General features: G+C 37.5%; 1 protein-coding gene across 1 annotated transcript in view; it reads left to right on the top strand.

Annotated features, from left to right (window-relative positions):
- The window catches only part of Rnls (renalase, FAD dependent amine oxidase), a 247,279-nt gene that overhangs the window by 162,908 nt on the left and 69,635 nt on the right, over window positions 1-14,736 (top strand). The window lies entirely within an intron of this gene.

The raw sequence follows: 14,736 nt of genomic DNA, 5'->3' as shown, positions 1-14,736 counted from the left end.
GGGGTACTGGTTAGTTCATAATGTTGTTCCACCTATAGGGTTGCAGATCCCTTTAGCTCCTTGGGTACTTTCTCTAGCTCCTCCATTGGGGGCATGTAATTTTTTTTAATATTTCATTTTATGTGTATGACTTGCCTGTATGTATGCCTGTGCAGCATGTATGTGTCTGGTGCCTGCCGGGGCCCGAGGAGGGCATCAGATCCCTTGGAACAGGAGTTGGGTGGTTGTAAGAGGTTCAGTCAGGACTGGGAATAGAAGGTAGGTCCTCTGAAACAGCCATTGACTTTACCTACTGAGCCTTCTCTCCTGCCCAATGAATGGTCTTTTTGGAGGAGCGTAGTCTCTGTGTAACCTTGGCTGTCCTGGAATTTGTCAGCTTGACCTCGAACTCACAGAGATCTGTTTGCCTCTGCCTCCCAAGTACTGGGATTAAAGGTATGCATCAGCTTAGGCTGAGTGGTCTTTTTAATCATCATAACATTCTGTGTGATATGCTACTTAGAGCCCACATTTTATGGATAAGGTTGCTGGGCTCAGAAAGAGTATGTGACTTGACCAAGGTCATACAGTTAGCGAGTACCAAAGCCAAGTGAAAATGAGGCTAAGCTGTTGACTCAGTTACCTAGTCCACAGCATCAGTCCTGTTTAAATGTGGCTTTAGTGGTGAATTCATGTTAGAATTCATTCATTCTCTTTTATAACAAATGGCTCATGGTTCATAAGTGAAGGACACAACTTGCCAGCTGGATTGGGACTGTTTTCCCTCAGCTTGGACTAAGCTACTATGTTTGTCTTCTGTGTAAGTGCACCTCCAAGGTACTTCTGATTGCTCTGCCCTAGAGTAGCTCTAAGTGTTCTCTGCATGCTATATGTTGTGATGTATATGATGTGGCCATGTGGTCTCTTAAGTGGTACTGAGGCTGTAGGAACATCTGTAACTGTGATTGGAATTTCCAACTGACAGATTAAAAAGCCATGGCTCCTAGGTGTCAAGACATTTATTGAAAGCCACACATCCTATACTTGGCAGCTAAGAAGTCCATATTTGAGTGGAAGTTGATTGACTTATCAGTGTACAACTTTGGGAAAGACTCTGAACTTCCATGTTCTACTAGATAATTATAAATGGGCAATTATATATGAAAGCTTCTCTCATATAGAGGAAGAGCTGGCCACATGGTGAGCACTCAACAAAGACTGAGATAGTGGTTTTGGAAATGATCTTCTACTGGGTATTATAGTTTGGATATAAAATAGTTCCAAATGCCTTTCTGATGAAGGCTTAGTCTCCATATAGTGCTGCCTTGAGGAGTGATTGGATCAGGAAGTGTCAACATCACCAGTGGACTGACTAGTCCTAGTTTTACAGAACTGGTACTGTGAAGGTAGTTGTACTCTGAGACAGTGGTTTTCTACCTGTGAGTCCTGACCCCTTTGGGGGTTGAAAGACACTTTCATGTGGCTCACATATCAGGTATCCTGCATTATCAGGTAGTTACATTACGATTCATAACAATAGCAAAATTACAGCTATGAAGTAGCAGTGAAAATAATTCACATGGTTAGGGGGTCACCACAACATGAGGAACTGCATTAAATATTTGCAGCATTAGGAAGGTTGAGAAGCACTGTTCTGAAGGTTGTATCTCGCTCTGGCTTCAGCTTTCTCTCTGCTTCTTATCTGCCATGCGAGACGCTTTGTTTCAGCATACTCACTGTGTGATGCTCTGCTTCAGTGCACAAAGGCCCCAAAGCAATGAACCCAGTGAAGTGGACTGAAACCCTTGATGTTGTGATGTTGTGATGTTGTGATGCACGGAAAGCTCCTCCTCCTGGCTCTCTCAGATATATTGCCATGGTAGTAAAAAAACTAACACCTTTGACAATGAGAGCCGTCAAAGAATATTCTGGGCTTAAGATTGGCTACAATCTACTAATGTTTGTCATGAGCATCTGATTTTTATTGAGCACACTCCCTGCTCAGACAGTGCTTACAGAATCCCATTCACTGCTTCTCCTGCTTTGCCTTTGGTGTGCCCTAACATTTGCCTCTTCCAGCCGAAGAGTAGGTCGGAGCACTCCTGGTGCAGTTGAATCAGTTTTGAAATATGAAAATTGTACTTGACTTGCATCGAGGTCCATGAAGTATGCAGCTGGGTCTGTAGTCTCAGCTCAGAAAACAGAGCCCCTGGACCTCTGTGTGGAAACTGAGATCTTGCTTCTTATTTCAACTTCTGTCAGAGCAAGAAATAGGGAAAATAGCTTGACACTGTGTCAAAAACATTAGTGTTGACTTGGCTGAAGTATCAATTACACTGAAGTGCCATTTTCTTCCTTGTAACTTTAGGTTGAGTTCATTAAAAACCATTATCAAGTCTGTAAGAAAGTTCAGTTTTGAAACTATTTAATGTGCAGTTATAAGGTGGTAGTCTGTCTCATTCAAAACAAATTTAGTCTTGGCCCCAAACTAAAAAGAAAAAAATCATAATAATTTATTACCATAGCTTAGCAATCGGCCTGCTATGTGGTAGAAAAGAAAAACATTCAGATTCTGTTCTGAAAGAAAAAAAAAAAAAAAACCAACATGGATCTGATGCTGTTTAAAGCATCAAAGGCGAAAGACTCTCCCCATCAGCAACACTGCTTCAGTAAAATATGCTCAGTCCAAATATTTCCCACAGAACACCTGCTAATGAATAACACAGCAGATAGTCATAGGTTTGGAGAGCCGTACATTTTCACAAGCTATTTAAATTTTTACAACTAATATTTTTTTTCTACTTTGAAACAGGTGTTTTTACAACTCTTTGTTGACAGTTCTCCTTTGGGTTATTTGTAATTAATGTCCTCATAACTTTTCTGAAAATATTATCACCTGTAGTTTTAAAATACAGCTTGTTCATAGAGGCTAATTCTTAAGTCATTTCAAGTGCAGGGTTGATTCTTCAACTAAATGATAACTACTGTATTAGTTCCACCTCTCAACGCATCCAGAGGCAAGGTAACCACTCACAGCCCCTTGCCTGAAATGTTAGCTTACACTTGATGCTGCTTCCAATATTCTTGGATTTTCTACCAATTATTGTGCCAAAGAGCTAATAGTATTAAATAATTTTCTTTCCTCTGGATAATTTCTTCAACATCTATAATCAAACACAATTTAATTTATTAACTACCAGTATATAGCTCTCATTGCTTAAGAAATAAATAGCTATTCAGAAAATTATTTTAGTTACAGGATCATTTTCGCTTTTTTCTGTGGCTAAAATCCACAAAAAAGGGATGATGTTACCTTTTAAAAGGTTTGGGCTGTTGCTTACCAGTGTAATGGAAATAATGTGATGAGTGTTGTTAAACCAGTACTAAAGCTATCTCCAACATTTTTAACAGAGCTAGAACTTAATATTCTACATCTCAAATGTTAACAGTCATTCACAGTCAACTGTGCATACCACCTGAAGTTCACCCATCTTCTCTGATATGATGGATGTAAAGTGATGCTTTCACTACACACTCAGTGTGTTACAGAATAGCATGAGACTTCTCTCTCCTAGTGAGCAACAGGTTCAATATGTTTACAGCAATATGTACCAAAAGGATCGATTAAAGAGTATATGAGAATGAGACAAGAGTGACCAGTCAAATAGGTTGAGCTTATTAATACACAGTATACAGAAGAAATCCAAATTGTCAGGAAGCATAGAGGAGACCATTTCCCTGTTTATTGCAGTGCGGTACACCATCCAACCTTAATACCAAAGCAATCACTGTACCAGGTCAAGAACTCAGCGGCTCAGGACACTGGACACATTATGCGATGAACAGCTTGTCTCTTGACACTTGAGACTTCAGTGTCTAAAACCTCAGCTGGAAAGACTCAAAAGCCAAACGACAGCCAAAAAGTTCTGAAGTCATACTGAGGCATCTTCACTCACAAGGTTGTGGTTTGATGGTGGTGTAGGCTGGAGGTCTTGTCCAAAAACCCATGTTTGCCTCTGCAAATGGCTGGAGAGTCTCCAGAACACCATGGCTGGGTTCCAAAATTGAATCTCTCAAGAGAACTGGGCCTAAGTTGTGTCATCTTTTCTTTTATGATCTAGCTTAAAAGTCACAAATTGTCAGTTTTGCCTTAATCATAAACCTTTCTGGGTCCAAAGCAAAGGGCTATACAGTCCATGCCTCTTGGCAAAGAGGATGTTAGAGTTAATCTTGAGAAACGAAGGTACACAGGCATTATTGTTGGAGCCATTTGGGAAATTAAATAACTATAAATTATTTATCATATACAAGAGTCATAGTTCTTTTCAATTTGTTCATTTCTTGATAGAGAGGAGGAGGAAGAAAGAAGTTGAAAATAACAGAAACAGTATAAAAACAGCATCATTTTTAACTATAAAAAATACAATCTGAAAAGAACTTCTTTCTGGTCAAAATGTTGTTAAACTTGACTGTTTTAATTGCTAACAATCATGGAGTAGTAGCAACCAGCCCCTTCATGTGTTTCTGTAAATCCAGACAAAAAACATCCAATTTGCAACTTCAGAAGGAGGTGAGAAGCATAGAACAGCAGCAGCAGAGCATCACAGAAAACACTGTGAGAGACGGCATAAAACCAGAGCCTCACAACAAGAGATCGTAAGAGACATAGCAGACAATAAATAAGCTGCCCCACTGAGCAGAAGTAGCTGGGAAGGGAGAGGGTCCCCAACATCCGACCAGAAGCAAAGGCTGCAAAAATAGAATTTTCAACACTAAAGCAACAAGCTACAGGAGACAGATCTGAAAATTTACCCAAAGCCACCATCCTGTGGTACTGCCACAGGGATCAAATCCCACGAGGGACGTTCTAGTTAAAACTGCTCTGCTGTAAAATGTACAAAATACTGTCACAACTATGTCTCAAGACTCCAAAGCTCCACCTCAGCCTCTAAAAGCAGTAGACTCCGAGAACCACAGGAACACCAGGATGGGGGCTAACCAAGCTAAAACTGGAAGAATATTCATGCTAAGGCAAAGGACACAGTCTAAGCTCTAGGAAGATCAAAAGATCTAGCTCCAAAGGTAAACATGACTCAGGGGAGCACTACATCAGATCCTTGGATGTTGGAATCCTCATGGGGAAAAAAGGGACCATCCAGCACACTTTGGAAACAGAGGCTGGCCTGGTACAAGTCCCCTGAAGTGACATACCTTGCATGCCAAGGGCTGGAAAACTCCTAAGGGGATGGTGGCCATTGCTGAGACCTGAGCAGACACTCCAGCCCACAGTCAATCTGTGCATCTCCTCTGAAACACGTCATACCAAGCAGACACAGATAATGATGCAGTCATATTAACAGCTGACATATTACACTTCAAACCATCCATCAAGAAGATATAACCCAAAACATTCACATAGAGCATCAACTCATGCCGAACAGCTTCATAAAATGAGTAATACTGAGTGGAAAGGCACATTAACATCAACACATCAATAGTGATTTCACCATATCATACTACAAATAGAAATGTCATCTAGACCAAAAGATGTCAAGAGAAACATCAAAGTTAAATGATACAATAAATCAAATATATTTAGGAGGCATCTACAGAATATTCTATACAAGGACTATATCTTTTCCTCATCAGCCTATGGAACATTTTTCCAAAATAGAGCATATTTTAGATGACAACGCAAGTCTTAACAAGTACAACAAAAGCTAACATCATTGCCTCTACTTCTAAGCTTTATCTGATCATAATGGACTATAATTAGAAATTAACAGCAAGAAAATCTTGGGAAAAATACATAAATGTATGGTGCATGACCACCATGCTATTGAGCAATGAATAAATCAAAGAAATCAAGAGGGACAATTAAAATTTTCAAGAATTAAATGTGAATGATAATGTACTATAACAGAACCTAGGAGATAAACTGAAAAAAAAAAATCGAAGGAGGAAATTTATGGCTACAAATATCATTAGCAAAGTAGAGAGACTGCAAATAGGTCTTAAGCCAAACCCAGCCTCGAGATGAAAGAAAACAACAATGATTAGAGCCATAATCAGTGCAAGAGAAACAAAAACAACATAGTCAAAAAAAAAAACCCAAAGAGTTGGCTCTTTCAAAAGATAAACAAGTTGGCAAATCCTTAGCTAAGCTGAAAGGGAGAAAATACTCAAACCAATGAGGTTAGAGACAAAAAGAAAGACATTCCAAAAGATACCTTTGAAATTCTGAAGATCATTATGGCTAATTTGAAGACTTATGTTGCAATAAATTTTAAAAATCTAGAAAAAATAGATCCATATTTAAATATGTGTCAGCTATCAAAACCAAACCAAGAGGATATAAACAAATAGGTCTATAACCAGCAATGAAATTGAAGCATTAATAAAAATAGAGGTAAATAAATAAATGAATAAGTTCACGCTGAGATTGGTTCATTACAAAGTTCTATTAGATCTTTACAAACTAAGACCAGTGCTTCTCACACTGTTTCTTAAAAGAGAACAGAAAGGGAAGCTACTAAACCTATTTCTTCCAGTATTACCCTGCTAGCAAAACCAGGAAAGGAAGGAAAGAAAGAAGGAAGGAAGGAGGGGGAAGAAGAAAAGGAAAGAAAGAAGAAAAGAACAATTATAGAACAATATTTTTTTCAACTGACATGAAAATGGCTGCAAAAACAGATAGGCAAATCAAACTTAACATTACATTAAAAGATTATGATCAGGTTGGCTTAGTTTCAGAATTGCGAGGAAAGTCCAGTGCATGGGTCAAAGACAGTACTCACATGAATCTACCCACAAATGTACAAGAGGACGTTTGCAAAATCCAACATCCCTTCATGATAAAAAACAAAAAAGAAATAGGAATCAAAGGAACATACTTTAATATAATAAAGGCTGTATATAACAAACCTACTAAAATCTCAATCAGAGTAGCTTCAAACAATTAATAATCACAATTTCTTGAAATAAACCTAATCAAGGAAGTGAACGGCTCTATAAATGGCATTTAAAACCTTCAAGAAAGAAGTTGAAGAAGATACTGGAAGATCCAAAGACCTTCATGCTCCTTGCTCATGAATCAGGAGAAATCATACTGCACAAATGGCTACCTTATTGGAAAGCATCTACATAATGAATCTGTTCCAAGTTTTCACAGAAATAGATGAAAATCATAAAAGTCATATAGAAGCATAAAAACACTGGATAGCCAAAGCAACCTCAGCAAAAACCAGTGCTGGAAGTATCACCGTGCCTGGTTTAAGCTTATATGTTATAGCAATAACAACTTCAAATCGCATGGTGTTGGCAATAAATAGAAATATAACTTACTGCTGTGGCACAAAGCACTCTGTAGTAAATCCACACAACTGCAGCTCCCTGATTTGTGAGAACGATGTCAAGGGGATACATTGGAAAAAAGAGAGACTCCTCAACAAATAGACCTAGGAAATGGATACCCACCTCTACAAAAATTAAACCAGATCTGTATCTCTCACTTGTGTAAAACTAATTTCCAATAGATTAAAAGCCTTACTAGAGAACCTAAAACGATGAAACTTGCAAAGGGAAAAACATGGAAAACACAAAAGATGTAGGTGTGAGCCAGTATTTTCTGAATAGGATTCCAGTAGCTTACAAATGAAGCAGCATTGACTAAAGAGATTACATGAAATTGGAAAGCTTCTGCACAACAGAGAAATCATTTATTGAGTGGAAAGATAATGGGGAAAGTTTTTCTAAGTGTTTATCTTACAGAGGATTAAAAACTATAATATATAAAGAACTTAATAATTAAATATCAAATCAAACAATCACATCAGCATATGGGCTAATAGAATGAACAGTTCTCAAAAAAAAAAAAAAACCACAATTAACAACATCCTTAGTCAACAGGGAAATAAAAATTAAAATACCATTGAGAGTCCATTCAACCCAGTCACAGTAACCATATATTAAGAAAGGAATAGCAATAAATGCTGGAAAGGATGTGGAGATGGGAGGTGGGATCACATATTGCGCTGCTGGAGAGGTTGTAAATTAAATCAGCTACTCTGAAAATCAGCATGGAAATTCTCAGTACACAAAAAATTGAGCTACTATATGGCTAGTCTACACCACTCCTGGGCATACACTCAATGGACCCCAAATCTAACAGAAACTTGTACATCTGTGTTATCGCTACATGATTCATAGTTACAAAGTTATAGCATCAGTGTAAGGGTCTGTCCAAAAATTAATGGACAAATAAATTTTAGAAATATATACTCCGTAGAGTTTTATCCAGCCATAAAGAAAAGTGAAATTATATTGTCTGTAATACAGTGAGTAAACGTGGAAATTATCACATTAAGTAAAATAAGACTAAGAAAAATATCTCATATTTACTCCCATACACCACGCGCACACACACACGCACACACACACACACACACACACACACACACACACATATGTAGGTATACATATGACATGAATATCAAAGTGAGCTTGTCTGAGAGAGTGAATGGAAATACTGGGGAAGGGAACAAGAAGAGGATGGGGTAGGAAAGATGGTTTAAAAACATGGTATATGTCCACGAAAATATCTTTATGAAACTCCTCACTATCTACAGTGAATACAGGACAATAAAACATCACAAAATGCAAATTTTCTGATTTTAAAATAATCCTTAGGATTATACAATAAAAAATACCATTTTGGAAAATAATAATAAATCACATAATAAATAAATAGTATAAATTTTATATAATAATAAATCTTATGCATAAATACTTAACAAATATTTGGTATTTACTATTTAATAAAAATAAATGTGATATAAATTGTAGAAAAACGTTCAGTTTATTAGTATATGAAACAATTACTAACTTTTCTCATTGTGTCTTAATAGCAACCTAATCTCACATCCAAATAAGAACAAATAAGTCCCCGGTCCTTGATTCAGCTGGCTTTTCAATATGAGAGGTGTTAATGAGCACACTGTAGCAGGTTTGGTTTTTTTTTTTTCTGTACTTATGCTGTCTTCAACTGGGAGATGGACAAGAAAGGTGGAAGAGAATTACAAAGGTATGGGTGTTGGGTGGGAAGGGGCGGGAACCTTCTCTGATCTTAAAAAGTCAAAAAGATGTTTTACTTAAATAGGATTTTCCAATATCCAAAATTTCCTCCCATGAATGACTTTTAGTGATGATTAATATTGAGATTTATTTATATGAGAAGTGACAGTATTCTTACCAAATCTATTAAAACAGTTTCTATTTTCACAAAAGAAAATTCCTCGATTTTATGTTATTTACCAAAGCCAATAATCATATTGTAAATATGAGTGAATTTGTGCTTGCCTACTGTCCTAATGGTATTCCTATCATGCCCACTTTATAGTTAGTTACATAGTATATAGCAGGAGATTTGCATATATTTCACACAGTTGAATCGCACTATGGTCTGCTCTGTGAGTTTCATAACCTCGCTCTGAGTTTGGCACCTGATGTTATTGAAATAAAGCTGAGGGTGGGACCCCTAGTGAACAAATAAAAGTGCAGGGTTTTCCAGCCATGCTTGAGGAAAAGGCAGATCTGTTCTTCCTGCCAACTGCCTTTGACAGTCATAAAAGGTTATGAACTTGAAATTGCTAATGGAATACAAACACTAGGTTTACAAATCCTACCTTAAGTTCGGCACAGAGACATTGACTGTGCTCTGTCACTCGGTTTCTCAGTCTGTTTCACTTGGAACAGAAGGTAACATTTTTATGGGATCACACTCAGATTTTCTCCTTTGCACATGAATCTTTATGCAAAAAGGAAGCTTGCACAGTGAAATGGTTACTAAGTGGGAAACCAGAGTATAAATTAATTTTCACCCCAAGTATTCCTGACCTCATGAACTCAGACTATAAAATGATTACTTACTTGGCACATTCTGTTTAAATAGCAATCTGGAATCATTCCCCTCAATGTGAAATGGAGGAAGACAATCAAAACCTTACAGTACATATTTACAGTTCAATATCATGGATAAAAGGGAAGCAAAACAAAAAGTACAAAAAATTAATAATATCCCCTAGTGTGTATTAATAATGTTCTTTTAAAAAAGTGAAAAGAAAGTGCTGATCTGAAATCCAAAAATAATTGTGCTTTTCATCAAATTGAAAAATGTGTTATTAATACTACTGGACGGTCCAGCAATGCCTCTCCTGGGCATATACCCAGAAGTTCCAACCGGTAATAAGAACACATGCTCCACTATGTTCACAGCAGCCTTATTTATAATATCAAGAAGCTGGAAAGAACCCAGATGTCCCACAACAGAAGAATGGATACAGAAAATGTGGTACATTTTCACAATGGAGTACTACTCAGCTATTAAAAACAATGGATTTATGAAATTCTTGGACAAATGGATGTATCTAGAGGATATCATCCTTAGTGAGGTAACCCAATCACAAAAGAAGTCATTAGATATGCACTCACTGATAAGTGGATATTAGCCGAGAAACATAGAACACCCAAGATACAATTTGCAAAACACAAGAAAATCAAGAAGAGGGAAGACCAATGGGTGGATACTTTGTTCCTCCTTAGTATAGGGAACAAAACACCCATGAAAGGAGTTACAGAAACAAAGTTTGGAGCTAAGACGAAAGGATAGACTATCCAGAGACTACCCCACCCAGGGATCCATCCCATAATCAGCCACCAAACCCAGACACTATTGCATATGCCAGCAAGATTTTGATGACCCTGGTAAGGGCTGTCTCATATGAGGCTATGCCAGTGCCTGCCAAATACAGAAGTGGATGCTCACAGTCATCTATAAGATGGTACACAGGGCCCCCAATGGAGAAGCTAGAGAAAGCACCCAAAGAGCTGAAGGGGTCTGCAACCCTATAGGTGGAACAACAATATGAACTAGCCAGTACCCCCGGAGCTCGTGTCTCTAGCTGCATATGTAGCAGAAGATGGCCTAGTCAGCCATCACTGGGAAGAGAGGCCCCTAGGTATTGCAAACTTTATATACCCCAGTACAGGGAAATGCCAGGGCCAAGAAGCAGGAGTGGGTGGGTAGGGGAACAGGGTAGGGGGGAGCGTATAGGGAACTTTTGGGATAACATTTGAAATTTGAAATGTATATAAAGAAAATGTCTAATAAAAGAAAAAATCAAAAATAAAATAAAATAGCAACAGTAAAAAAAAGAAAAATGTGTTATTTATCAAAGTATAATTATTAAATCACAAATAAAATCCTATGAGATTACATTAAATGAAGGCCAGTGCCACATATAACTTTTGTACCCTATCTCAGTTTATTTGGTTTGGCTTTAGCTAAGCATTGTGGGTAGGTTATTTTGTAAATAGAAAAGCAGCTTGTGGGTCTGCAAAATCCAAAACGAACATTTTTTTTGAGTAGCTCATTCCAGCAGATTCTGACATTTTGTCTCAATACCACAGACTCCAGGTCCTGGCAAACAATGTTTTATGATTTCCAAAACTGTGAAAGCTTTGAATTTGAATATTAATTCTCGTAAGTCTCAGTACGAAGTGACCCTGCCCATATATACATAAATATATATATATAATATCTGTATTAAAATAAGAGGTGACATGTAATAAAATTTTTTATTGTTGTGAATTTTAGAACAACTATACTGTTCATAAATGCATGGCCTGAAGTAATTAAGTGGCTAGGCTAGGAAGAATGACTGTAAAATATGCATGATATTCTGTGGCATTTTCTATAACAGCAGACACAATGCTGTATTTTCATATTCTCAGCACTTTTCCTGCAGAAAGAATGATGGCATAATGGTCTAAAAAGTTTAGAATGCACGGAAAGAAATAAGGGAACTTCCAGTCACTTCACTGTGGTTTGCTGACTTACAATATATGTTCTAAAAGGAGAACCAGAAAGCCAACTGCATTTAGATTCTGAAACCCCCAAATGAAAATTCCTGAGGATGAAGTTGTCAGTAACTAGAATGAAACTAGTTTATATCTTTGTCTAAAATCTGTCCTCCACTCTAGTAAATGTTTAGTGGAGAGATATTTATAGTGCCCGACATAGCACATAGTGGGCTTGCAGTAAACAATGCTTAAATTAACTAACCCTTCATCATATCAGAAAACAGTTTCTGCAGCTGAAAGTGCTAGTTCTTTTCATAATGGCGTGGTTAGAGCTTGTTGCTATAGAAACAATCAAATGTCCTTTCAGCTTTAAGGAACCTTCAGATAGAGAAGAGTGAGGGACGAGTTTGCAGTACAGTGGTTGTAAATCATAAGGCTTCTTGAGGAGCCCGTTGCATCTGCAAGGCTGAAGACTCTGACTTTGGTCATTGGGGAAGGGAGAAGAGAGGCATAGAGGTCATAGAAGATTACCAGGATCCAGAAATGTAAATATCTTTTTATCTGGCAGAATGTTCTTTATAATTACATAGGTGGGAGTCAGAAAAAGAAAAATAAGAAAAAAGAAACAAAGACACAAAAATCACCTCTCCCTGAAGTCTGGGGAGAAAACAGAGAACTTATTCACCATGCACGAGGGACACAATGGCTCACTGGGCCTTCCCAGTGCCAAGGTCTTTAAAGTAGAATCCACCCAGTGTGGAAAGGGTCACCTGTTCAACCACAAAAGCCTAAAAACTTGCTCCTAAAATCTGCCTCGATTATCTGCACCTCCACTAGGAGCAAACTAAGATGAAGTTGTGATCAATTAAGTGATATTCTGCTAATAAAATAGTTCCTTCTATGTAATGTACTGACTGTTAGGATCCCATATCTAGGAAGTATGAAGATCAATTCCTGCTCAATGGGAACTTTATCTCCCTTGAACACCAATGCTTCTGAAATGCATCCCATAAACTTAAAAGAAATCTATGCATATTAACTACAGATAACTTACATACTAATTGTTTTTATTTGTGTAGTAGTAGGTTAGTATAAAAATAGCTTAATACTAAAATTTTCAACAAAATACATCAAGTGATCATAGAAAAATTCATTTTAATGACATGTATATTTAATTCTGGGTTAGAATTAACATTAAGAAAAGTATCCAAGTTTAGTGATACATGTCTATAACACCAGCCCTTAAGAAGCCTAATAAGGTGGGTCACTAGTTTGAAACTATCCTTGGTGATAGGAAAATTATCCAAAATGCAGGATTTTGTTCATTTCCAAAGACAAATGGCTCAATCTTCAACCTTCTAAAACAGATTTCTTTCTGAAAAAAAAAATCACAATTTGCATTAGGGTTTCAAAAATACACACCTTCCCTCTAAATAAAACACTTTAGTTTGCATAATGATCCACTAAGTGTTCTCTTGTTTTGTTTTTATCTTGTGCTATGAGACACAAAGTCAGAGGGTATTGTTAGTGTTATACTGTCCTGATGTGTCCAGGCTGAAGTGTAACTCAGTGGTAGAGCATATGGTTAGCAAGTGAAGGACTCATGGTTGTGTGTGTGTCTGTGTGTGTGTGTGTGTGTGTGTGTGTGTGTGTGTGTGTGTGTGTGAACAGATACATAATTACATACAAACACAAAAGATATATATGCTCAGAGATAGCTCAAAAGCCTTTTAAAAATCAATCCTATTGTATTTTTTGCAGTTCTCTTTTATTTACTAGGTATTGTGTTAAGTACTTTCTATCATCTAATCTCATGTTTTAAGAGCCCTTTAAGGCAGGGACTATTATTATTCTCATTTTACAAGCAAGCAGATGCTGAGGGAGATTAAGTAACTTGAGTAAGGTCATACAGATGTCAGAACCAAATTCAGACCCAGATTTTTCTGGCTCCAGAGATGCCTCTCAGGATAAAAGACATATTTCCCCAGGGAACTCCTACATAGCTATAACTGCTGAAGTCTGTCATCAATAAACTCTAGATTTATTGCTTGCCAGAAGTACTTCTGAAACTGTGCTTCCAGGCTTAACGACAGCCATGCCTATGGAGTCCAAGTGCACACTCAATTTGTTCCAGGTGGAGTGAAAGAAGACCACTTCTGTGATGACACTATCACACAAAAGGAATGACTCTCAAATGGTAAATTGTCAAGCTCCATACTAGCTTCCTGTAGGGACTATTTATAAAGACTTGGTCTTTTGGTTCTATTCCTACATCCCTTTTAAGTGCAGCAAGAACAGCTATTCTGGCTAAGATAGCTTTATCTTTGTGTATCCACAGAGCTGGAAGGCCTGGTCTTAGGAGTTAAATCAGTACAGTGCATGAGCTTTCTCTTGAATTCAACATAAAAGTAAAAACAATAAGTAAATCAAGGGCAGTTTCCCTTGATCTGATCAGTTACAAGTTGCCCTCCTAACTTCCATTGCACATGAGCTATATAGTGGCAAACCAGGAAGAAGCAGTGCTCTGTAATTAGCTTCATGCAATGAACTTGTGGTAGAAAGTTGAGGCTTAAGCAAATGTTGGCATGAACAATGTTGCTATTGACTACAGTATTAGGAATGAACACACAGTAGACGTGAGGATAGGTGCTTTGTTATCAGCATCACGGTATTCTTTAGCATGCCCAAAATGTCAATACCAGGTGAAGAAGACAACAGTAGGGAACAGAACCAATCCCATGCAAAACAGGGCACACATCATGAACTACAAGACACTTTCACCTAGCATGTTGCATAGCCCATGAATTTGATCTTAAGATGTTAATCTCTGCTACTCATGAAAGGAGAACATTATCGTACATTGCTTGACTGCCTTCCTAGAGGAGACAAGACAAGCAC

This window comes from Mus caroli, chromosome 19 (genome assembly GCF_900094665.2).
Source record: "Mus caroli chromosome 19, CAROLI_EIJ_v1.1, whole genome shotgun sequence".
Lineage (NCBI taxonomy): Eukaryota > Metazoa > Chordata > Mammalia > Rodentia > Muridae > Mus > Mus caroli.
The sequence above is the reverse complement of the archived record's forward strand: the minus strand, read 5'-3'. Positions and strand labels throughout refer to the sequence as shown.